The 26,221-nt window shown below is 40.5% G+C and overlaps 1 long non-coding RNA gene across 1 annotated transcript; it reads left to right on the top strand.

Moving 5' to 3' along the window:
- The first annotated feature begins 12,167 nt into the window (after positions 1 to 12,167).
- LOC118546003 (uncharacterized) lies at positions 12,168 to 22,463 on the top strand. The gene is made up of 3 exons (XR_004922359.2): positions 12,168 to 12,643; positions 12,961 to 13,095; positions 22,020 to 22,463. It is a non-coding gene; the product is annotated as an uncharacterized LOC118546003 (long non-coding RNA).
- Positions 22,464 to 26,221: the final 3,758 nt, after the last annotated feature.

Here is a 26,221-nt window from a genome sequence, read left to right as displayed (position 1 = left end):
ATTAAAACAAGAAAACATCACTTTGTCTTTCTTTACCTAATACCATATCTAACCAAATTATAGCTCATCTAGTTGTTAGATAAATCTAACCCTTTCCCCACTACTGCACCCTTTAGAGCAGATCTGGCTCTAGTCTGATTCTAGACTAGACTGAACTAGACTAGACTAGACATGCTCAGCCTGTGAAACTCAATACTTTGAGACCTGCCCTTAAAGTTCGGTTTGGCTCTGGGTTATTCTCAGTCTGTTGGATCCCTAAGGATCTCTGGTTCATTGAGAGGCGTAGGTTTGTTCACATGTAAGCCTGGAAATAAAATTCAGTTTGGATCTCTTAGTGTACTTAATTGTACTGTAGTCTTCACAAAGATTGTATATAAATCCCTGGGTCAGCATAAGAATTGAGTACCAATTCAACAAGTGTGTAATCAAGTACCCTGTACGTCAAGGTACTGTGAGTGGTCACCTTAAACATTATGTCCTGAGAGGCTCACCAGATCTGCTCCCTTGCACTTTTGCAATTATTTTACTCAGGTTTTTTTGTAATTATTTCATCATCTATCTAATATTTTGACAAAATGAGTAGATGAAAATTGAGGAAAGGTCATTGGATTTGGCAACTAGGTCGCTGTTGATATTCAAGAATGAAGATTAAAGGGAGTGATTGGATAGAAATTGCAGGATAGGGACGCCTGGGTGTCTCAGTCAGTTCAACGTCTGCCTTCAGCTCAGGTCATGATCCCAGGGTCCTGGGATCAAGCCCCGCATCGGGCTCCCTGCTTAGTGAGGAGCCTGCTTCTCCCTCTGCCTGCCACTCCCCCTGCTTGTGCTCTCTCTCTCTCTGACAAATAAATAAATAAAATCTTAAGAAAAAAAAAAGAAAAAGAAATTGCAGGATATTATGAAGAAAACGTAGGATCATAGACCTAAATGAGAAAGCTAAAACTGAAAAAAAAAAAAAAAAAAGCTAAAACGATATAGCTTTTAGAAGAAAATAAAGGAGAAAATCTTTATGACCTTGGTGTCTCACTTCAGGCTGTTATAACAAAATACCATACCAGCCTGATTGGTTTCTGGTAAGGACCTCTTCCATGTTGCAAGCTACCCACTTGCAGAGCATAGCAAGCCAGCTCTTTCATGACTCATTTTGAGGGCACTAATCCCATTCATGAGAGCTCTACCCTTACGACTCCCTCTAAGTCTAATTACCTCCCAAAGGCCCTACCTTATAATACCATCACTTTGGGGCTTAGGGCTTGAGCATATGAATTTTGGGAGGACATAAACATTCAGTGCATAGGGGCGCCTGGGTGGCTTAGTCGGTTAAGCGTCTGCCTTGGGCTCAGGTCATGATCCCAGGGTCCTGGGATTGGGCTCCCTGCTTGGCAGGAAGCCTGCTTCTCCCTCTTCCACTCCCCCTGCTTGTGTTCCCTCTCTTGCTGTCTCTCTCTCTGTCAAATAAATAAATAAAATCTTTAAAAAAAACAAAAACCATTCAGTGCATAACACTAGGTTGAGGCAAAGAGATCTTTGAATTGACACCAAAAACCTGATTTATAAAAGGAAAAAATTTATATATTGGACTTCCTCAAAATTTAGAAATTTTGTACTCTGAAGACAACGTTGAGAACATAAAACAGACTGAAAGAAAATATCCACAGATTATAGCTGAAAAAGCACTTGTATCCAGCATATAAAGAGAACTCTTGGGCGCCTGGGTGGCTCAGTCGGTTAAGCGGCTGCCTTTGGCTCAGGTCATGATCCCAGAGTCCTGGTACTGAGCCCTGCATCGGGCTCCCTGCTCTGCGGGGATCCTGCTTCTCCCTCTCCCTCTGCCTGCTTCTCTGCCTACTTGTGCTGTCTCTCTATCTCTCTGTCAAATAAATAAATAAAATCTTTAAAAAAAAAAAAAAGAGAGAGAACTCTTACAATTTGGGATGCCTGGCTGGCTCAGTCAGTGGAGTATTCAACTCTTGATCTCAGGGTAGAAATTACTTAAAAATAAAATCTTTTGGGGCCCCTGGGTGGCTCAGTTGTTAAGCATCTGCCTTCCGCTCAGGTCATGGTCCCAGGGTCCTGGGATCGAGCCCGGCATAGGGCTCCCTGCTCAGCGGGAAACCTGCTTCTCCCTCTCCCACTCCCTCTGCTTGTGTTCCCTCTCTCGCTGGCTGTCTCTCTCTCTGTTAAATAAATAAATAAAATCTTTTTAAAAAAATAAAAATTTTTTAAATTTTGTTTATTTATTTGAGTGAGAGAGAGAGATTGAGAGAATGAGTGGGAAGAAGTGCAGAGGGAGAAGCAGACTCCCCACTGAGTAGGGAGCCTGATGTGAGACTCGATCCCAGGACCCCGGGATCATGACCTGAGCCAAAGGCAGACACTTAACCAACTGAACCACCCAGGGGCCCTAAAAATAATATCTTAAAAAAAAAAACACAACTCTTACAACTCAATAATAAAAGAAAGAACCCAGTTCAAAAATGAACAAAAGATGGATGCCTGGGTGGCTCCATCGGTTAAGCGTCCAACTCAATAAATAAATAAAATCTTTAAAAAAAAATGAACAAAAGACTTACATAGACATTTCACCAAAGAAGATATGCAAATTGTTCATAAGCACTTGAAAAAATGTTCAACATCATCAGCCATTAAAGAAATGCAAATTAACAGGGGCAACTGGCTGGCTCAGTCGGTAAAGCATAGGACTCTTGATCTCAGGGCTGTGAGTTCAAGCCCCACATTGGGTATGGAGCCTACTCAAAAAAAAAAAAAAAAGCAAATTAAAACTATAATGAGATAGTACTTCACACCCATTAGAATGTCTATAATAAAAAAAGATGATTAGAAATGTTAATGAGGATATAGACAAATTGGAACATTGTTGGTGGGAACATAAAATGACTGAGCCATTTCAGAAAACAGTTTGGCAGTTTCTGAAAAAGTTACACATAAACTGGGGCACCTGGGTGGCTCAGTCAGTTAAGCATCTGCCTTTGGCTCAGGTCATGATCTCGGGGTCCTGGGATCAGCCCTGCATCTGGGCTCCCTGCTCAGCGGGGAGTCTGCTTCTCCCTCTCCCTCTGCCTCTCCCCCCCTCCCGCCCCCACTTGTGCTCTCTCTCTCTCTCAAATGGATAAGTGAAATCTTAAAAAAAAAAAAAAAAAGTTACACATAAACTTACTATACTCCCCAGTAGTTCCACCCCTGGAATCTATGCAAGAGAAAGACATATGTCCACCCAAAGAATGTACTTGAATGTTCATAACAGCCTAAAAAGGGAAACACTTCAATTATCCATCAGTTGGCAAGGGGAGAAACAAAAGTGTAATATCTACATGATAGAATAGTGTTCAGCAATAAAACATTATGTTAAATGAAAGAAGCCAGACAAAAAAACTACGTATCATATGATCCATTTATATGAAAAAGCCAAAAAGGCAACTCTATAGAGACGGAAAGCAGACTAGTGGTTGCCTGAGGCTGGGGCTGAGGAATGGGAATTGACTGCACATGGGTCAGTGGATGATGGGGGTGATGGAAGCACTCTAAAACCAGATTTCGTGACGTTTGCACAATTCTGTAAATTCACTAAAAATATTTGATCTCTGCACTTAAAAGGCGAATTTTATGGTGTATATATATTTAGGTATGTATGGTTTACCTCAATAAAGCTATTAAAAAATAGGGGGGGCACCTGGGTGGCTCAGTTGGTTAAGCATCTGACTCTTGGTTTTGGCTCAGGTCATGATCTCAGGGTCGTGAGATCAAGCCCCCCTCCCCCGCCTTGGGCTCCTTGCTCAGCATTCAGTGTGGAGTCTACAGAAGATTCTTTCCCTTCCTCCCCCTCCCCCTCTGCTCCTCCCCAACTAGTGCTCACTCTCTCTCTCTAAAATAAATACAGAAATAAAATCTTTAAAAAAAAAATAGGAAACAGAATAGAATTAATGTCATCAGATCATTTTTTCTAAGAATGAACAAGAAGGTTAAAGATACGTGTAAAATTCTCTAAACACACATAAGAGATGGAAATTGAAAAAGATTGGAGAAGGGATGGAATTAAGGCATTCATTTGAAAGACAATTCTTGAGTACTTACTCTATGGAAGCTCTCCAGGAGCTCTGAAAAGGACATCTGGCTTTAAAAGAGATGGAAGAGCCAGAAGACTGATATGGACCAGTTAGGATGGCAGGAGCAAGTTGCAGTTTATGATTTAGGTCTTCTTCTTAATGAACCTGGCAGAGCCATCTATCTAATTATAGAAGGAGGAGCTAGAGGAGAGAGTGAGGAAGTGGGGTGAAAATGAGAGGTGAGCAGAAGAACTTTTGTTAAGATGGAAGGGTAATGTTGGATGTGTTCAACATAGATGGAGAAAGTAGAATGTGGGTGTTGAACGAAAATCTACAATCTAGGAGTTACAAGCTAAAAAGGATGTCCCCCATCCTTACCTCCTCTCCCCTAAAAACAAGCAAAATTACTTCTGGTGGTCAAATTTGTAAGAGTGTTGATGACTGAATTAACAACCACCTTCAAGCTCAAAAATTTTAGCTTTTATAGCTACAAAAGTCCTTGCCTCAATGGTTCACCATTTCACACTACAGCAGATACTGTGGATTACCTACCCAATATCCTTTTCCCCTTCTTCATTGCCTGCAGAGACCCAATATTATTTGTTTATGTATAACTGCTCCCACATAAGTCACAGATCCAGAGGCAAATTTTGATTGGTCTCAATAATTCCCAGTTGTCCCATTTCTTTGTCTATGATTGGCTTAGAGATGGGCGTGTTACTCAGTAATAGCCAATGACATGTGTAGAGGATCTACGAGGACTTGTGGAAAAACTGTTCTCTATTTGTTGGAGAAAAGAAAAGTCCCCTCTAGTTCTCTGGACATGGTTATATCTGGATGTGACACCTGGAAATACTGTTGGCAGCCTGAGGATAACACTAATCATTTAATGAGAGCAGAACAGAGAGAATCACAGAAAGATGGAGCCAGAACCCTAGCATATAACACCTGGAGTTATGGACTCTTGTGAAATTACCTTCTGGAGGAGCAACGGCTCAAATGTTGAAAGGTCCTGGGAACACTGACGAGAGGCAGAGAGCAGAAGAAAATCAGCCAGATCCTAAAAGCATTGGGTAGGTATAAAATGCTTACTTTGGTTTGGGACAACAGCATCATTAATTTAAAGAAGAGAATGTAAAAGGACAGAATTAATAGTGGATGTGTAGAAAAAGGAAGACAAAAAGTATGGAGGAAAAAAGTGATAAAAGATGAGTTGTTGTTTTTTTTAAGTCAGAAAAAGTTCTTGTTCTACCAGAAGCAAACAAACAAAAAAATGGTAATACATGTTCAAGACAGGCAGGATATTCTTTGAATGAATGCTCCTTGTTCCTTTTTTTTTTTCTTAAGATTTTATTTATTTGTCAGAGAGAGAGAGAGCACAAGCAGGGGGAGCGGCAGGCAGAAGGAGAAGCAGGCTTCCCGCCGAGCAGGGAGCCCGATGATCCCAGGACCCTGGGATCATGACCTAAGCTGAAGGCAGACGCTTAATCAGCTGAGCCACCCAGACATCCCGATGCTCCTTGTTCCTAACCTAAATATGGACACCCTACTGTATGATTAGGGGTATAGGAGCCTTTGAGTTTCTGGTAAGAACTCTTAGATTAGCAAATTCGATTAGGACTGCCTTCTTGACTTTAACCATATGCTTCAATACTTAAAAGGAAATTTTAACCAGAGCCAAGCATCTGTCATCACTACTGTTAAATATTTGTTGATTCCATTGTCTTTCTTTCCTGTTTTTAGATAGTGAGTACTACATAATCTTCACATTTCTGATTGGATGCATTCTCCACTGACAAGAAACTCAAAGGTATCCATTATTTCTGATAATTAACCACAAAATAGAATGGATACATTAAAATCCTAATGTAGTCTTCAAAAGTTCATTTTACCCAAAACTTAATCTCTTCCCTCACTTGACCTCTTTTCCCTCTGCTCTATACCAAACACTCTCACCCTGAAATGAGTTATCAACTTACAACAAAAGAAATTTGGGGAGATTATGTTGTCTCCCTCTCATATCCACTGTTTACCATTTGAGAAGTACTAACACTCCAAAACAGGGAAAAGACTAACAGTAGAAGTGTATACAAGCTTTATATTAAAAATTTTATTAAGTTATATAAAATATATATATATATGAAAAATATAAAGACTTGTGTTAAAAAATTATCCAAAACTTACAAATAAGGGAAAAGATGAGGGCCATGCATCTTTTTCATTATTATACTGCCAGCATTATTCAAAAGCTTTCCCAAGGATGCCTAATTTTCTAGGATAATGTATCTATGTTTGACATGGCTACTTACTATTTGATTAAAGCCCAGATACTGTGCATTTACACGTTAATTAAAAAATTTCTGTCCAGTAGAGAACGTTATCAATAGGTTTATTTGCCTCTAGGACATTAACCTAGCAATCTTATTCTAACATTCCTTTGTGAAAGCCTACAAATTCTTACTTCTTCAAAATATTTTTTGAACCAGTTTTACCATCTCATTGGTCCCCTTCATCAATAAGTTAATAAGTCTCAGACATGTGTTCATTTTATATTGGTATGAGAGTTACAGGTTTTTACATTTTTTTAAACTATACTTTGACACCTGGTAGCCCATCTGATAAAAGGATTAACATTTTTTTTCACCTTTGGGGACATAGTTTTGATATAATGGGTTGACATATTTTAAACTTTCAACTTTTGACATTTCCACCTGTGAGAGGAGCCGGGAACAGGAAACAGGCAAAAGAGGAAGAGGCCAAGTTGAAAAATCAGACAAATAAAGGACAACTGCCATATGAGGAGTCACCCCCCTTTGGGTTCCAGCTGGCCCTAGCAAGCAAGCCGTGTCACTATCTTCCTGACTTGGCCTCTGGGCAGGCCTACCCTCCTACAGCCAAGTTAACCTGTCGGACTCCAGAATAAGAGTGCTGGGGGCAGCAATCTGGCTGGAAAGGTTGGGGAAAGGGTGGTAGCCAGGAGAATTGTCTTCAACACATATAGCAAATGCATTGTACGTCTTGAAGTCCCTCCCCGGCTACTCCTTGACTCTGCCATTACCCACAGCCATAGTTCCATCTTAAGGGAACTAGGATATTTAACTATTCCCGCTAAAATTAAAAACAAAAAGCCCCCACTACCATTAGAGGGCAGTGTGTGTGTGTGTGTGTGTGTGTGTGTGTGTGTGTGTGTGTGTCTTTAATTTATTAAAAGACAGCTTTGGCTTGGCACTGGAAGGATGTTAGTAATATTTTCCTAAAATGTAAGCCACGTGCCTACACTTACATCCAGAGTGAATGCTGGGGTGAACCTTGCCCAGCCTTTACATTGTTTTTAAATCATCTTTTTAAAATGCTAGGTTTTCTGTGGTGTACTTAGCTTCATTCATTTTAAGCACCTAATATGTGCCAAGCACTATTCTGGATAATAGTGATAGAGAGGAGAACATGGCAGATAGGAACCCACGTTCACGGAGCTCACATTTCAGTGGGGAGAAATAAGTAAGTAAGAAAAATATCATATGACTATAAGCGCTGTGCAGATAAATTAAGGTAGGGCTGTAGGGGTTAATCCTTCCCTTAATCATCATTCCCTCCTACAAAATGTAGAAAGGAAAACAAGGAAAGAAAATTCTGTCAGCCTGATAAAGCCACGAATGCAAATTCCAAGCTCATGTAACTAAAACACCTGTATGACTAAGTCACATTTTATAACACTTTTATGCCCAATAAACTTTGTTTTTAAAATCCAACTTCATCTTTTCCTAACTGTTTCTAATTTTTGTCCATTCCTCTGTGTGACTTCATCTTCTTCAAAAGGCTAATGAGATGTCACCCTAAGGGAAAGGAGCCAGGGGTTAGTTTCTCTGCTCTCCCTCCCCATGGGCCAAGCTTTTCAGCCACAGCTGAGCCAAGCCTCTCCTTAGGGGGAGGCTGATGAGGTTTGTGTGCATGGGAGAACCTGCGTGCTCAGTTGTCTCTGAAACTGATGACCAAGGAGAAAGACCCCTCAGAGAACAGAATACCTTCATCTTTGTCCCTTCCCCTCCATTTCCTCATGTGTAAAGTGATATATGTATACTTGTTTTCACTGGGCCAACGTAAAGCCTAAATCAGATAGTGCGTGCATAGCGCTGTACCTGGCCAGGGGTACGTATTCGATAAATGGAAGTTTAAAAAAATGTCTCTTGCCCTCATGCACTATTGGTGGGAATGTAAACTGGTAAAGCCACTGCAGAAAACAGTGTAGAGTTTTCTCAAAAAATTAAAAATAGAAATACCATATGGTCCAATAATTCCACTACTGGGTATTTACCCCCTCCCCAAATGAAACACTGCTTTGAAGAGATACATGCACCCCTCTGTTCATTGCAGCATTATTTACAATAGCCTAGATATGGAAGCAACCCCGTTCCACTGATAGATGAATGGACAAAGAAGATGTGGAATATTAGCCATAACACACAATGGAATATTAGCCATAAAAAAGAACGATCTTGCCATTTGCGACAACATGGATAGACCTCGAGGGTATTATGCTAAGTGAAATAAGTAAGAAAGACAAAAACAAATATCACATGATTTCACTTATACGTGGAATCTAAAAAAACAAAAGGAACAAACAAAAAGTAAACTAAAAGCAGAAACAGACCCATAAATATAAAAGACAAACTGATGGCTCCTAGAGGTGAGGGGTGTGGGGGCATGAGCAAAATGAGTGAAGAGTGGGAGATAAGGGCTTCTAGTTAATGGAATGAAGAAGTCACAGGAATGAAAGGCACAGCATAGGGAATATAGTCAATGGTTCTGTATTAGAGTCGTATGGGGACAGATGGTCGCTACACTTGTGGTGAGCACAGCATAGTATATGGACCTGTCATAGCACTATGTTGTACACCTGAAACTAATTTAACATTGTGTGTCAACTATACTTCAATTTAAAAAATTTTTTTAATTGAAAAAAAAAGGCTCTTGCCTCTAGTGCTCTCGTAAGCCCCAGATATATGTTAGTGGTGTACATTTGTACTTTCAGATGTACAGAAGGAACATTAAAATTCAAGGCAGCTGAGGCTGGGCAGTAATAGCTCACTGAAGAACAGAAGCAAGATTTTATAATATTTTGAATGACTGCTCTAAAACCAATAGGATGAACTATTACGGAGATCCAGAGCTTCCATTAAGAAATACGAACTGCAGGAGCACAGGCTGGGAAAGAATTCACTTAACAGCAATTAGTGGGAGACAGAGGGGTTTTAACTGACAGTAGATTCGGTATGAACAGACTACAGAGTGGCTGCCAAGGAAGCTAATGTAATCCCATGCCACACTAATTGAGGTTTAATGTCCAGATCAAGGGAAGGAATGGCCCATTGTACTCTGCCTTGGCCAGATCCTGTCTGGAGCCACATTCTCTTTCAGGAGGCTCATTTTAAAAGGGACATTGACAAACTGGACCATGCCACATGAGAATCTATGGGGAGACATGCTGGGTTTTTGCCTGGAAAAGAGAAGATTGCTCTTAATGCATATTATTTAAAGACTTTTTGTATGGAAGAATGTAGCAGTACTTCCAGAGGGCAACTCAAGGCACAGTGGGTGGACGTTTAAGGACAGATCTCACCTCAATAAAAGGAGTAACTTTCTGAGGATCAAAGTTTCCAGCAATAGGAAGGATGACTTCTGTTTAGTAATGACCTAACTGTCCCTGAAAGCAATCTAGGAAGGCAGTGGTTGGGAGGTTAAGTGGATCAGTGTTTTTCAAACTGCTTTCTATGGAGCAGCATCCTAGGGAGCCAGGGTGGGGATGGGGAATGGTAATGGTTCCAGAGTGATAGGAAGGAAGGAGACTAGGGTGGTGGAAATGGGACCCCTACTTTAACCACAGCAGCTCAGTTCTTATGTTTTTAAGTTTTCCTCATTTCAGAGTTCTACTTGAGGTATTTGTCATGGGCTCTGCTGTTAAATCAAATTTTGAAAACCATTGGAGATGATGGCTTTCTCACCAACTCAGGTGGTGACACAACACTCGTCTCTTAGGCCCACGACTGGTCAGAGAGCACTCTAGAACAGAGTCTAGATAAGTCTCAGCTTTGTCTGAGCTCAGTCACCTCTGGAGCTTTCTAAATGGTCCTTTCCTTCCCTTAAAACAAAAAAACAACGCAGTCTTAGTCTTTTGGTTAGCAGCCCTTAGTCTGTAAGTCCTGACAGTGTGCTGGATACCTAGCATTAACCTTTAAGCTTTTCCTCACATGCCCCCTTTCCGCTTTGGTTTGCCTCCTCATGCAGGCGTTCCTCCTGTCCTCCCTCCTCCATCAATCTCCACCTCCGGCAGATCAGGCTTACCCCTCCATCCAAGGGGGAGAGAAATCGTGGGGCCAAGTTGTAGTCAGAACTCTAGCCCTGGACATCTGTACTTCTCCTGTCCAGCAGGCCTCCAGGAGACACGACTGGACCAGCACAGCCCTTGGAAGGGAGCTCAACAGGTAGGAGGATTCCTTTCTGCTCACTGGGGTTTCCCCCGCTGCTCCAGGCTTGAGCTCTCTCCTCCCTACTCAGAACCTCCTCATTACTAGTGTTTATACCAGGGTTTCCCAAACCAGGCTTCAAAAAATTTGAGCAGCTTTTTAAAAGTCTGGACCCAGTAACTCCACAGATGTGTTCAATCAGAATCTTGCAGGGTGGGATCTAGGAACCTGTGTTTGTAACAAGCTTCTCCCAAGGGACTCTATTTGGGAACCAGTGGGGTCTATCACTCTCTTTGGCACTAAGCCCATCTTACCTTGCATGATGATTCCTATCTTATGAATCCTGTCTTCCCTTAAAATGAAGGACCATGTGTTTCTTGGATCTGTTCCTTCACTTCCCACCACCAGATCCAGAACGCAGCTGCTGACAGTGGTGGGAAGCATGGGTAGCACCTAGAGTCCTCTTTACTTACCTTACAACTCACAGGACTTTGGATTGCAGAAGTCTCTTCTTTGCTGCCAGGTGTTCTCAAACTTCCATGTGCGTCAGACTCACTTGGAAGGTTTAGTTAAAACACGGATTACTGGGCCCCATCCACCTGCAGAGTTTCTGATTCAGTAGGTCTGGGGTGGGCCTGAGAATTTGCATTTCTAACAAATCCCCCAGACGGCTCTTTGAGAAACACTTCTTGAGACTTGCTTTCCTTCTTTTTAGTTGTGGATGTTCCTGTTTCTAATCTATGATTCCCTTTGGTTCATATTAACTCCAATAAATTCCGAAGTGTCTCTCCACTTATTGGCCTCTCCTCTTGTAATAACATGATTTCTATGAGATTCATGTATACCGTGGCCTTCTATTTGGAACCTTCGCACAACCCCTGGGTCTTCGGCCATTTGTCTGTGGCCCAGGGGTTCCCCTTCACAAGGTGCTATACACTCAGAAGGCCTTCTTGCTGAACAGATTCAGAGAAGGGAAGGATTAGTGTAGGCTGGAGCGACTGGGAAAGCTTCAAAACAGGGATCAGATTTCAGTTCATCCTCAAAGGGAGATTTGTCTGTTTAGAGTGGATTGGAGGGGCGCCTGGGTGGCTCAGTCGGTTAAGCGTCTGCCTTCCACTCAGGTCATGATCCCAGAGTCCTGGGATCGAGTCCCGCATCGGGCTTCCTGCTCAGCGGGGAGCCTGCTTCTCCCTCTGCCTCCCCCTCTGCCTCTACCCCCACCCACTCACCCCTGCTCATTTGCACATGTGCGTGCTTGCTGGCTCACTCTCTCAAAAAAAAAAAAAATCTGGAGTGGATTGGAAAGAGTATTCCCGACAAGTAAACCAATAGCCAAAGACCCCTGAAAACAGACATGTATGTTGGGATGACGCTGAGGAGACAGGCCCACCCTGGCCCACACGTCGCTTCGACTAAGCGGTGAGGCATTGTTATGGGAAGGCATCCTGTCTGTGGCCAGAACTGTTATAACATATAACAGTCAATGGACAGCAGGCCAAGTCATGTTGATTTTGTTGTATCAGCTTGCTAAGCATGAGGAGCCCCAGGGGCAGTGGTGCTGTGTGGGCCAGGCATCTCCATCGAGGGAGTGAGCGTGTTTACTCCTAAGGCCCAGGAGAGAGACTTCCACTTCTTCTTTCTGTGGAAAAGCCCCCACCCGTGCAGGGTGTGGCAAGAGCGGACCTGAGGAAGAAGCTTTGCTCAATAGGAAATGAGCTCCTGTGCTGAAATGCGGAAGTCCTGCTGGCCTTCAGCTGGATGGTTTTGAATTACAAAAAGAAAAGAATGTGTCAAAAGTGAACCTGATAGTGGAAAAATGGCAGCAACCCGAGCATCCATCAATAAGACGTTATTCATGTTATTCATGAACGTGGTTATTCGTGTCCCTGTTCAGGCTGCGGAAAAAAAAAAAAAAAAGGAAAGAAAGAAAAGAAAGAAGAAAGAAAGAAAGAAAGAAAGAAAGAAGAAAGAAAGAAAAGACATTGGTTAAATAAACTGTAGAGTTGTCCATGCTGTGGCATATTGTGATGCACATAGGAAAAAGGAGGTAGGGCTGGACGCAGTGACCTGGAAAAGTCTCCTAGTTACACAGTTAAATGAGAAAAACAAGCTACCAAGGTGAGCATATTATAATCCCATGATTTGAAAAATGTATCAGTAAAAACTCTTGAAGGATCATCACAAGGGAACCGTTAACAGTTGCCTGTGAAGAGGGGAGGGAGGTTAATGTGGGAGGTGGGGAGCTTGGGAGTTTAGGTGGGATTTTTAATTTTTAAAATCAAATTTCTGAATGGTTTGAAATTTTTTACTTGTAATTAGAATAAATACTAGCTAATGCTTACCAAGTACCAGACACTGTTTTAGACCTATTAACTTACTTAATCTTTCCCATAAATCTATGGAGGTAGGTATTATTAATTTCCCCCATTTTACAGATAAAGAAACTGAGACACAGCATTTCAATGGCCTACTAATAAATAGAAGAGCTGGGATTTGAACCGAGGTCAGCTGGCTCCAGAATTTGTGCACTAAACCCTCTCACTGGTACATTTCTCAACGGACCATTAACTGTACGTGTAATAGGATCCTAACTAAAAAACAAACTACATGCATAGAAAAAAAATGGAATTTAGGTTCTCTAAAGCTGTCCTTTTAAAATATTGTTCCAGGGGCGCCTGGGTGGCTCAGTCGTTAAGCGTCTGCCTTCGGCTCAGGTCATGATCCCAGGGTCCTGGGATCGAGCCCCGCATCGGGCTCCTGCTCCGCGGGAAGCCTGCTTCTCCCTCCCCCACTCCCCCTGCTTGTGTTCCCTCTCTCGCTGTGTCTCTCTCTGTCAAATAAGTAAACAAAATCTTTAAAAAAAAATAAATAAATAAAATAAAATATTGTTCCAAAAAAGAAAAAAAATACTGATCCAAAGATTCATTCTGAATTCCAGCTTAGACAGGATAATTCAGGCCTAAAAGAAGTGCTTTCAGAGCCAGGAGAGCCTTGCTTCTCTTCCCTACCGCAAACTGTTGGCTCACATTTCTTCAACAAGAGCTAAATGTTTTTACTACTCAAACAGAGATAAGGTTTAATATGCAAATATTTCTGAACAAGCTATAGCCATTTCAGATTTAATTGTATAAATCTCTGATTTAATACTATTTAGGTGTGGATAGCAATTATATATACAGAGCAGGTCATGATAGGGGACGGGGAAAGACAGACAGGAAGCAGAATCTGAGAGCGCCATCAAGTTGATCTGGGGAGGCTGGAGGCAGCAGATTATTACATACTAGCTTTTAATGCCACTGCTTGACAGTGATAGAACTTGCCCATGTATTTTACACATTTGATCTTTAAACTTACGAGCTAGAGAGAAAAGATACATTCATTTTACAGATAAAGAAATCAAAGCTCCAGGAGGTTGTGGTTTGGCAAATTATTAGAGCTGGAGCCCAAAACTCATAATTCTCCTTCCAGGACTCTTGAATCATACCCAGATACCTCAGCCACATTACAACCTCATCCAGGGCTAGGCCCGAGTCCACCTCAGCGGAAGAAAGTCTAGTCGATAGAAGCTCCTGATATTTAGGGTAGTAATGGGGCCCCAACCAGCACCTGCCAAGGGGTATCCAGGTGGGATGACAGAACAGGAGCCCTGGTCAACCAAGAAGCAAGGGGGCCAAGCTCTTTGCTCTCATCCCTTCTAGCACCCCACCTGAATTTCTGAGATCTTCCTCCTACTCTTTTCCCTTCTGTCTTTGTTTCCTGTCTTTTCTCCAACTCCAAACTCACATTCACAGTCATGAAAAGCAGGAAAAATACAAATTTTTTAGAAAGAAATTTTTTCTACCAATGGGGTTGGATTGGGAATCCCATTCCGTTGAGTCCAATTAAAAGCCCTGATAATTCTTGAACTTCTTTCCACTTAGTCACCTAGTTAGGATGGGTAAAGTTCCATAACTCAGTTGCTTCACTTCTTAATTAAATTCAATTTACTGCTTCATTCAATCTTTTTTTTTTTTTTTAAAGATTTTACTTATTTATTTGACAGAGAGAGATAGCGAGAGCAGGAACACAAGCAGGGGGAGTGGGAGAGGGAGAAGCGGGCTTCCTGCTGAGCAGGGAGCCTGATGTGGGACTCGATCCCAGGATCCTGGGATCATGACCTGAGTCGAAGGCAGACACTTAACGACTGAGCCACCCAGGCGCCCTGCTTCATTCAATCTTGAATTGTTTTCATATTCTCTCTACCTGCTAGGGCTATAATAGTTTTACATATTTAAATGATCTCCTGGTGGATTCTGTATATCTCCCATGCTTTTGTTTGACTCTGTGGTCACACCTCCTGAAAAGGCCATGCTAATGACACAAAGACATGGCTATGCTCCACACATCCTTGAGATCTGGAGGAGAAGGAAATATACAAATGCAAACAAATATACTACAGTTCCTCTGGGGTAATTGGATGACTCTGGAAATTTCCTGCAGTGTGTGTTTGGACTAGAGTAGGAGGGAAAAAGCACGGAGGAGCAAGAAAATTAACAATCAAAAAGCTAATGTGCACTACAAGGAAGGCATCTCATGATTTTTGTTTTTACAGTTTCCACATTTTATTTGTGCCCTTACCACAACCCACATAGTTCTAAAAAATAACCACCAGGGGGCAGGAGTGTGCCAATGTCAGACGCTTGAATCTGCTGGGTTTGGATTTCCTTTCAGAGAATTTCCTCACCAAGGAATTTCTGTTTGGAATATAAGATTAAGGAACTAAGGCAGAGTGAAGTAAATAGTAAGCAACCTAGCATCATGTGAGTGGCAGAGGTAGGATTTGAACACTGGTTTCAATAATCCATCCAGTAGGCTCTTTTAGAACTCACCTGTCTTTGTAGCTGTGATTTCTACATTTCCCCCCCCACCCCCGATGTTTACAACCTCTAAAAAGAGGACTTGATGAAGCCCCAGGGCTCTGTCCCTCTAAGTACTCCATTTCACTTGAAACAAGTCCCGTGAGGATTCAGCTACCATCTTGTCAAACTCAAAAGGCCAGGACTCTTCTGGATCACAGGACCACTTAGGAGACAAGCCCAGAGTGCCATTCTCTGGGGTCTGGGCCACCGGCCTGTGACCCTGACCATGCAATGGCCGAGATGCTCTTCAGGATTTCCAGAGAACCCACACACGTTGGCACACTACTAATTTCAGCAGTCAAAAATTTCTAACATCCATTATGCTCATTAACAAAGCCTGTGGTGTGACCTGGACACAGAATGCCTTGTTTCCAGTGAAACGGAGTACTTAACGGGACAGAGCCCTGGGGCCTCATCAAGTCCATGAAGCTAATTTTAAGACTGTTTTTATACCTGCTGGATAATGAACATTATGTGTGTGTGGCCAATTTGGGCTGCAACTTGTTATTGTAGGAACCTCATCTGTTACCTACCAAATCGATCCTAATAATTATAAACAGCCCAGTTGCCTTAGGTTGGTTCAATATATTTTGTTTATATCCTTCTTTGGAAAAAAATCCTCTCCACAAACATATCTGCATCTCTTTCCTTCTTCCACGAGGAAAAAGTACAGTCACCTCCATACTTAATGCCACACGTTCACCACTTGCTGGAGAAAGCATCTTTCTCTCTGTTATTCACAGGCCTGATTGACACAGCTCCTTTTTTGTTTTTGTTTTTTCTCAGGTTGTTGGTGTGTGTGTGTGTGTGTGTGTGTGTGTGTGTGTTAGGTAATTAATGAGCCCCTTGGCAACTTTTCCTAAGCTGGGTTGTAACCCTTGGCAATTCACTTTTTGAAAAAAATATTTATAACAAACATTTAAAGCAAAAGTCAACTTTAAGATACAAGATACAATTGAAAAGAAATGTATTTAGTCATTATGAGATGGCTATTTGTACACTTTTCTTTCTTTCTAAGGAGTTGATGTCACTGTTGATACTACTAAGTCCTGAAGAGTCAACTCAGAAGTTACAAGCCTGCCCTCCCCACCTGCCCAAACATCCATCTCCACATCCACTACATTGGTCCTGACTTCTATTATCTGTTGTCTACATTGTTTTTATTGTCTAGATTGGTTACTATTGTTGTTCCATAGTTCTTTTTACATTATTGAAGTGCAGCAAAGTGTGTCAATTTTTTAAAGGATTTTTTTTTTTAAGATTTTATTTATTGAGAGAGAAAGAGAAACAGACAGCATGAGAGGGGAGAGGGTCAGAGGGAGAAGCAGGTTCCCCACTGAGCCAGGAGCCCAATGTAGGACTCGATCCCAGGACTCCAGAATCATGACCCGAGCTGAAGGCAGTCGCTTAGCCAACTGAGCCACCCAGGTGCCCCCTTTTTAAGGATTTTAAGTAATCTTGATGTTGGGTGGCTCAGTCGGTTAAGTGTCTGTCTTTGGCTCAGTTCATGATCCCAGGCTCCTGGGAACAAGTCCTGCATCGGGCTCCTTGCTCAGTGGGGAACCTGCTTCTCCCTCTGCCTTCTGCTCCCCCCGTTAGTGCTCTCTCTCTCTGACAAATACATAAATAAAATCTTTTTTTTTTTTTTAAAGGATTTTAAGTAATCTCTACACCCAACATGGGGCTTGAACTCACAGCCCTGAGATCGAGTCGCATCCTCTACCAACTGAACCAGTAGTGTACCCCAAGTGCATCAATTTTAAATGTGCAATTCAGTGAATATTTTCATATATACACCTATGTAATACCACCAAAATGGAGGTATAGCACATCTCCAGCACGCCAGGAGACTCCCTTATGCCCCTTCCTTGTCAATACCCAACCCCCTCAATGATTACAACTACTCTGACAGCTACCTCCATAGATTGTTTTCATCTTTCTTGAACATAATTGAATCAAACAGAATGCCTTCTTTGGCATCCAGTTTCTTTGGTCAGCGTAGGGTGGGAAGATTCATCCACTGTAGTATGTAACAGTAATTCACTCTTTTATATCTCTGTGTGGTATTCCATTCTATGAATATATCACAATTGGGTCATCCAGCCCTCTAGGGATGAACTTTTAGCTTGTTGCTGGTGTTTAGTTATTATGAATAAAACTGCTAGAAACGTCCTTACACGTGTCTTTTGATGGAGATTTTCCTTGGATGTATAATAGGAATGGGATTGCTGGGTTGTAGGATAGGCATAAAATTAGCATAAGTACATACTATCCTACTATTTCCCAAAGTTATCCTGCATTCCCACCAGGATAGAGTTCAGTTGTTTCATCTACTCATCAACAGTTGGTATTACTATTCTCCTAAAAATTTGAGTCATTGTAATGAATGAGTCTTAGTAAATTATTGTGGATTTAATTGTACTTTCTTTATTTGAGCATCTTTTTATGTGCTTATTTGTCCATTTGGATATCCTCTTTTGTGAAATCTTGTTTGTGTCTTTTGCCCATTAAAAGAATTAGATGGTTGGGTTTTTTTCTTATTGATTTGTAGAAGTTCTTTGTATATTCTCATAATGAGTCCTTTGTTGGCTATACATATTGTGAAAATCTCCAGTATAAGGCTTGATTTTCACTCAATAGTGTTTCTTTGATAGCCAATCTTAATTTTAATCAATCTAAGGCATCATTTTTTTCTTTTGTGTATTGCCTTGTGTGTTCTGCCTAAAAAATCTTTGCCTACCCCAAAGTCATAATGATATGGTCTCATTTCTTTTAGAAATTTTATTGTTTTAGTTTTAACATTTGGGTCTATGATCTATTTCAAATGAAATGTTATAGATGATATGAGATAGAGGATCTTTTTTTTTTTTCTGTGAGAATATCCAGTTGCTCTAGTCCCACTTATTGACAAGACCATCTTTTCCCCCACTGAATTTCAGTGGTGCCCTTGTTATACAGCAAGTGACAGTATATGTGTTGTTTATTTCTGAATTCTGTATTCTTTTCTATGAATGTATTTGCTTGTCTTACCACCATACAATGCAGTGTTGATTAATTGTAGCTTTATTCTAAGCCTTGAAATCTGGTAGTGTAACTCCTCCAGCTTTGCTCTTCTTGAATATATCTTGACTCTTCTAAGTCCTTTGCATTTCTGTTGGAAATTTTGGAATCTTTCCATCAATTTCTAAAAAAAAATCTTGCTGGGATTTTGATTGGGATTGCATTGAATCTATAGATCAATTTGGTGAGATGCAGCATCTTAGCAATATGAGTCTTCCAATCCATGAACATGGTATATTTCTCCATTGATATATTGTCTTTAATTTCTCTTAGCAATGTTTTGTAGGTTTTCGTATAGGGCTCTTGTACATCATTATATTTATTTCTAAGTATTTGGCATTTTTATGTTATTATAAGTTCCATTTTTAAGATTTTCATTTTCTAACTGATTGTAGAGCATATAAAAATGCAGTTGGTTTTTGCATATTGATTTTCTATCTAGCAATTTTACTTAATTCATTTAAGAATTCTAAGAGTTTATTTGCAGATTCTTTTAGATTTTCTGTGTATATTGTCATATCATCTGTGAATAATGACAGTTTTATTTCTTTATTTCTCATTTTTATGCCTCTGTTCTTTTGCTGTATAATAATTGCTACAATCTCTGGTACATCATTGAATATTGGTGGTGACAGCACCACCAATCAATCATGTTTCTGATGTCAGGAGGAAAGTGTTCAATATTTAAGCATTAAGTGTGATGACACCTACAGGCTTTGTGTGGATAATTAGATTAAAAGGGTTTCTTTCTTTTTTTTTTTTTTTTTAAAAGGGTTTCTTTCAATTAATGGTTTGCTGAGTATTTTGTCATTAACAGGTATTGAATTCTGTCAAATACTTTTTTGCATATTGAGATGATTACATGGTTATTCTCCTTTAATGTTTATTTACTTACTTATTTATTTTAAAGATTCCATTTATTTATTTGCGAAAGAGAGCTTGAGCAGGGTGAGGGATAGAGGGAGAAACAGACTCCCCACCAAGCAGAGAGCCCAATGTGGGGCTTGATCCCAGGACTTGATCCCAGGACTCCGGGATCATGACCTGAGCTGACGGCAGATGCTCAACCAACTGAGCCACCCAGGCCGCCCCTCTCCTTTAATCTTTAATGTAAAATTTACATTGATTGACTTCAACTGTTATACTAATCTTGAATTCCTGAAATAAACGTGGCATTACTGATCAAGATGTGATATAATTTTTTGGCATATTGCTGGATTTGATTTTGATTTGGATATTTATATCTAGGTTCATGAAAGATATTTATTGGTTAATAATTTTCTTTTGTGAGGGTGCCTGGGTGGCTCAGTGGGTTGAGTGTCTAACCCTTGGTTTCAGCTCGGGTCATGATCTCATAGGTCATGAGATTGAACCCCCCATTCTCCCATTGGGCTCTGTGCTCAGCAGGGAGTCTGCTTGAAGTTCCTCTCCCTCTGCCCCTCCCCCCACCCCCTTGCATGTGCACACTCTCTCAACTAAATAAATCTTTAAAAAAATAATTTTGTGTAATGTAATGTAATTTTTCTTTTTTGATATCAGGATTATCTTAGCATCATAAAACAGATTGGAAAGAATTCCCTTTTCTTTTACTCTTTGAAAGTATTTGAACAATATTTATATTCTGTCTTTCCTAACTATTTTGAGGAACTCACTAGTGAAGCCATCTAGACATGGAATTTTCTTTTTGGGACGATTTTAATTACAGATTTAATTTATAGGACTATTCAGACTTTTTCTTTCTTCTGTATCAGTTTACTTGTATTTTTCAGGGACTTTGTTAATTTTACCTAAATCATTAAATTTATTGCACAAAGATAGTTATGTAATCTTATAATCTTTTGAGTGTTGTAGGATCTGTAGCAATATTCTTATTTACTTTCCTGATATTGAAAATTTGTGCTTTTTCTTCTTAGTGTTGCTAGAAAACTTTTTACATAAACTTGTTGTTTTGGAATAATTTTAGATTTACAGAAAAGTTGTCATACCCCTCCCAATTTGTTTCCCCTTGTTAAAACTAAGAAACCAACATTTGTATTTTACTATTAGCTAAGCTCTAGACTCATATTTCACCAGATTCTCTCATTAATGACCTTTGTCTCTTCCAGGATCCAACCCAGGATAATATGTTGTGTTATTAGTTTCTTAGTCATTCCTTGTTTTTCATGACCTGGAGGTTTTGAGGAGTACTGGTTAGGTATTTATAGAATGTCCCTCAAATTGGGTTTGTCTTCTGTTTTTCTCATGATTAGACTAAGGTTATGGATTTTTGGAAAGAATACCACAGAGATGAAGTGCCCATCTCATCACATCATATCAGAGAGTGCATAATATCCACATGACATGCCTGGTGATGTTAATCTTGATCACTTGGTTAAAGTGATGCCTGCCACATCCCTCCACTGTAAAGTTGCTATTTTTCCTTCTCCATATTCTTTGGAAGGCAGTCGCTAACTCCAGCCCACACTCAAAACCAAAGGGGATGGGGGGAGGTTGTTCTGCCTTTTAGAGTGGAGGATATCTACATGCATTATTTGGAATTCTTCTGTAGGGAATATTTTTTCTTTCTTTCTTCTTTTTTCTTTCTTTCTTTCTTTTTCTTTCTTTCTTTCTTTCTTTCTTTCTTCTTTCTTTCTTTCTTTCTTCTCCTTTCTTCAATCATTTCTCTATATTAGTGTGGATGGATCCAGAGCAAAGCAAGTAAGGGTCAGGAATGGATTTGAAAGTAGTATAACTAGGCCATTGACTGGCTCCAGGGCTCAAGACAATATTACTTGTTTCCAAGTTTCTTTGAGATTCTGAGGCTCAGAGCTGGGACTAAAGTATTTTTTGGATGACTGGATCTGTGATGGATTTATGTCTGTGCCACCAGCTTTAGGATCAAGAATAGAAAGGGGCCCCTGTGCAGATTTGTATTATGTGGCAAATGCATGTTTGACACAGGAACAGAAACTCTTTCGTCTTTCAGGAGCACATTAAATTATGAAAACTGAAGACACAGAAAAGAGCATATGTTATACTTGTGACACACTCTTTTTGTAACCCCCAAATATAGCAAGGAGTACCTCAGTCCTGTACTCGCCAGAGTAGTAGTTCAGGACTCAGGTCTCAAGGAGACTGAGGAGAGTCAAGAGCAGTGGAAGAGGAGCAAGAGAGGGAAGTGAAGAAAAGTAACCATAAGTGACAAACAATGAGAAGTAAAATAGCTTTGTAAGAATCCCCAGAGTTAAGTAATGCCTGACACATAGCAGAGGCTCACTAAATATTTGCTGAATAGATAAATGTCTTAGGGATCTGTGCCCATTTCCTCATTGTAGAGCGCTGAAGGGCATGGAACAAGGAGTAAGGTATTTCTGGGCATTTTGACTTGATATAAGCCCCAAGCAAATGAATGACTCTTCTTAAAGGCTAAACAAAACTAAAAGGTCTATGATGTTGAAATCATAGGGAAGACACTCAGCTGTAATTCCCTGATAAGGACATCAGATTTGAGGATGTGGCAGTGGGGTGATGAAGCTGTTTCTTTTTTTTTTTTTAAGCTCCAGTTGACTGATACCAAGAAACCTGTGGCCAGTTCTCCAGCAGAGCACCCCTTGTCATGCTTGGTAACTTCTAACCTTCCTCTTGCCCTGTTCTCCTCAGTTGCTGTCAGTTGGTTTGTGGCAGAGGGGAATTCCAGCCCATTTGGGGGGCATTAAGAGGGAGGTTTCTGGTCAGTGTCCCTTAGGTGGATCCTGGGACCCTGAAGAGAAAGGTAGAGCTCAGACACACCAGTCTCAGAGGTTTACTGGACCAAAATTGGCTCAAAGCCACACAGACAACAAACAAACAAAAATCCGTACAAGTGTTCTAAAAAATCTGGAAGCTCATAGTTATACACAATAAGATAAAGTGTGTAGCAGAGGCTAAGGCTGCTTCAATATCATCTTTGGGCTTATCAGCACACCAGGCACCTTTATATCACTCCATTTCTTATCTAAGCTGACCCCCCACTCTGTCTAATTTTATTTAAAAAAAATTTTTTTTAGTTAAAAAAAATCACTTATGTAGAAAAGAATAGCTTGGGCTTGGGAAGAAGACTATGTCCCATGGAAGGTAGAAATTGTTAGTCATTGAGGACTCAAAGGAGCAGGATCATTCAAACAGCAACCTTCCCTCATTTGATACAAGTCCCCGGAAGAGACTATATACTCAGTTATCTCACAGGAGGTGAAGAACAAGCATTGTCATACCCTGCCAGAAATTAAGCAGGATCTAGAATTTAATATTGAAACCCAGTAATATGAGAACCTAGTAGTTTTGGCTACCAACTCAAACTTAAATTGTCCTCTAAAAATGAACAAACCTTACGGACATGAAAGTTCAGGCATCAGTTAAGTCTTAACAAACGAGCCATGACAGTCACCATCTTGGTTACTGTGCAACAGAGCTACATCTCCCTAAATGAGTCAGTGATTAAAACTACAAACAAAATACAAAAATAAACGGTAAGTCCAACATTTTGCAAGGGTACAGAGACTTACTATGGGGCAAATACATCAACGTTGGACCCCCCAAAGAAGTAAAATTTGGTCATGAACTCACAAAAATACACCCAAAAAGAGTACCTAAAAATGAAAGAAAAGGGGGTTGAGTGGGTGCAAACTGGTGGGGAAAGATTAAATAAATCAGGAAGGGAAAGGATGATCAATTCAGTGACGACCCAACGGATTTCAGGGCCAGCCACCAGAGACTGAGCTTCTTAAGTAATTAAAGTATCAGCAATATTCTTCCTTTGAGGCCTGAGAAACAAATTGTGCCTATTTATGAGGTCTTAAATGCCAAAAAGGGGAGAGTACTCAAGTTAATAACTATCAGAAGAAAATAAAATCCAGTCGTTAAAATGTTCCATTTGTTTGAATTAACTTAAAAACTACAAAGTTGTTCTACCTCCCTGGGGAGGAGGATGGGGTGTGGGACCCCCAAAACCTAGAGAAATCTGAATAGTTGCAAGAACTCCTCTCCCCTTGAGAACCTGAATACAAGTCCCAGCAGCCAAAAGTAGACAAAGTATATTTTAAAGAATCTGTGCCTTCATTCCTTTCATGCACAGGACTCTATTCCCAAGAGTGACTTCACAAATACCAGTTTCTTGTTTGTGAACACACTCTTTATGCAAACAGTCATTTTCATTTCTGAATGCAACCATGTTTATGAAATTAATTATCTTTACTGTCTTTCCCTTTTAAGTCTTTTTTGTTATTAATTTGTCCTATTGATAATATCTCCACTGAACTGTTTCATTATTTTCACACACTTTGAATTTCTACTGTTCTGTTAAGCTTTTATCCTTTAATATTTATAAAATGGCGATATTGCATTCTTTTTCCATTTTTAGATCCTCTTTTTTTTTCTTCACATATAATTTCTTCATCCGTCGATCCTCATACAATATCCAAATGGCACTAAAATCCGTGTGAAACTGGAACTTAGGTAAAGGCTTCTGTGTCTTTGCCTTATCTTGGGCAACTACTTTCTCTAGATCCATTAAATAGATTGATCTTGCTCAACAATTTGTCACACTCACGAGCTGTACTGTGTTTTCATTTCTACCCAATCCACATAATGTTAACCCCCTCTTTTTTTTACATCATGATCATTTAAACTTTCTTTCTTTCTTTTTTTTTTTAAAGATTTTATTTATTTATTTGTCAGAGAGAGAGAGGCAGGTAGAGGCAGAGGGAGAAGCAGGCTCCCCTCCAAGCAAGGAACCCAATGCGGAACTTGTTCCCAGGACCCCAGGACCACGATCCGAGCCAAAGGCAGACCCTTAAGGACTGAGCCACCCACTGTCCCATCATTTAAACTTTCAATCCCTGGACCATATCTGTACAGTTCTTTCTTTCTTTCTTTTTTTCTTCTTTTCTTCCTTCCTTCCTTCCTTTCGTAGGATCCATGCCCAACACGGAGCCCAACATGGGGCTTGAACTAATAACCCTAAGATCAAGACCTGAGCTAAGATCAAGAGTCGGACACTTAACAGACTGAGCCACTCAAATGCCCCGTTTTTCCTTTCTTAATGAACCACTTGCATTGTATTGGTTTCAATTAATGCTTTAGTAGAATTTGTAGCCATTTTTGCAATTAATGACAGTTTTCTGTTTCAACAGTGAAAAGGTAAAGAAAACTTAACTCGGTCTTTGTCACAGTGCTCCCCACTCCCAAGGAGAAACAGCTGAGAGAGCCGGGCACCTCCCTCTGCAGACCTTCTGCACTTCAGGTTGTCCCTTGACACGAACATTAGGTCTTTTCTCTGGGATATGATATATATTGCAGAATATATGATAACCTTCCAGAACCGTCAGTCCAGAAGATAATTTAAATACCATTGGAGCTTCTGATAAAGAAGAGTAGAGTGAGGTAGGAAAACATTATCTTTAAAAACAAATTTGGATGTAACAAAAAAGAAAGCAAGGTGATGCTAGCACCCGGGATGTCTGTGTCTCTTTGCTTCTGTCACCACGTCCCAGGCAGCCAATAGTTGGCCAGTTAGGAAAACCATAGGACACGCAGTTGGGGGATGCCAAACTTAGTCATATTTCAAGGGGAAAGTATGACATTTTTGAAAAGTTAGAAAGTTGGAGGGAGTTTCCTTTTCTAATCGACCATTATGATCACAGTGGAATTTTTGTTGTTTTTATCTCTTTCGGAGGAAGGATGTTCTGTGATGTGAAACACAGGCAGTAGAGGAAGATAATATTGTTAAAGAAATCGAGTTCAGGAAAGTCAGGGTTGGCTTGAAAGTTTAAAAGAAGTTTCTCGCATCGTCTCAAAGTCTTAGGGGAGGTGGCTTTAGCAGACCACAGTTTGAAAACAGACCACAGATCTCCAAAACACATGACCTAAGAGCAGGGCTTGGGGAAGGTACGTGGTCAAAGCAGATTTTAATGGGGATAAAACTGGCTTTTTGAAGAACTGAAGAAAAAAGCTGGCCAGTGGAATGCAAGGCAAGGATAGGCTATTTTGCTAAGTGATAAGTTTCCTGATGATATGAATAAATAAATATGTATGTATGGGGACCTGTTGGAACCACCTGTTTACTCCACCCCAGGGGCCAGGATATTATTTCAGCTAAATTCATGAAGTATCTCGTAGATGGCTAAGATGCTAGCAGCAGCAAAACAAAACTGAATCTGATTCTTTCCAACACTGTAAAACGGGGGTGAAGTCTCACAAACAGAAGGATTTTAAGGGCATTGCAGCAGGGGGGTAGGTGTATTTCTTTGGCAGTATCTCCCTATACACATTTCTTTATTCTTCCTTTTAAGATCTTCAACTTTGTTGTCTATTCTGTTATTTTTCAAAAAGATCCTTTTTAGGGATGCCTGGGTGGCTCAGTTGGTTAAGCATCTGCCTTCTGCCCAGGTCATGATCCCAGGAGCCTGGGAGGGAGTCCCATGTTGGGCTCCTTGCTCAGCAGGGAGCCTGCTTCTCCTTCTGCCTGCTTCTCCCCCTGCTTGTACTCTCTCTCTCTCTCTGGCAAATAAGTAAATAAAATCTTAAAAAAAAAAAAGGTCCTTTTTATAGAGAGAGATGATTTTCTGGATCCTGATTGATGTGAGAAGCAGCTGATATCTGGGATGTGCCTTTTCCTCTACCTCTCCACGAAAACGTGAGCTGTGTTTCCTCCTGGAGGCTGGTATCCCTGACCTAGTCAGAGGAGCTTCCCATTTCTTCCTCTTTTCCCCATTTTTCTTTATTT

The sequence above is a fragment of the Halichoerus grypus genome, chromosome 1 (genome assembly GCF_964656455.1).
Source record: "Halichoerus grypus chromosome 1, mHalGry1.hap1.1, whole genome shotgun sequence".
Lineage (NCBI taxonomy): Eukaryota > Metazoa > Chordata > Mammalia > Carnivora > Phocidae > Halichoerus > Halichoerus grypus.
Note: the sequence above shows the minus strand (reverse complement) of the source record. Positions and strands in the feature narration are given on the sequence as shown.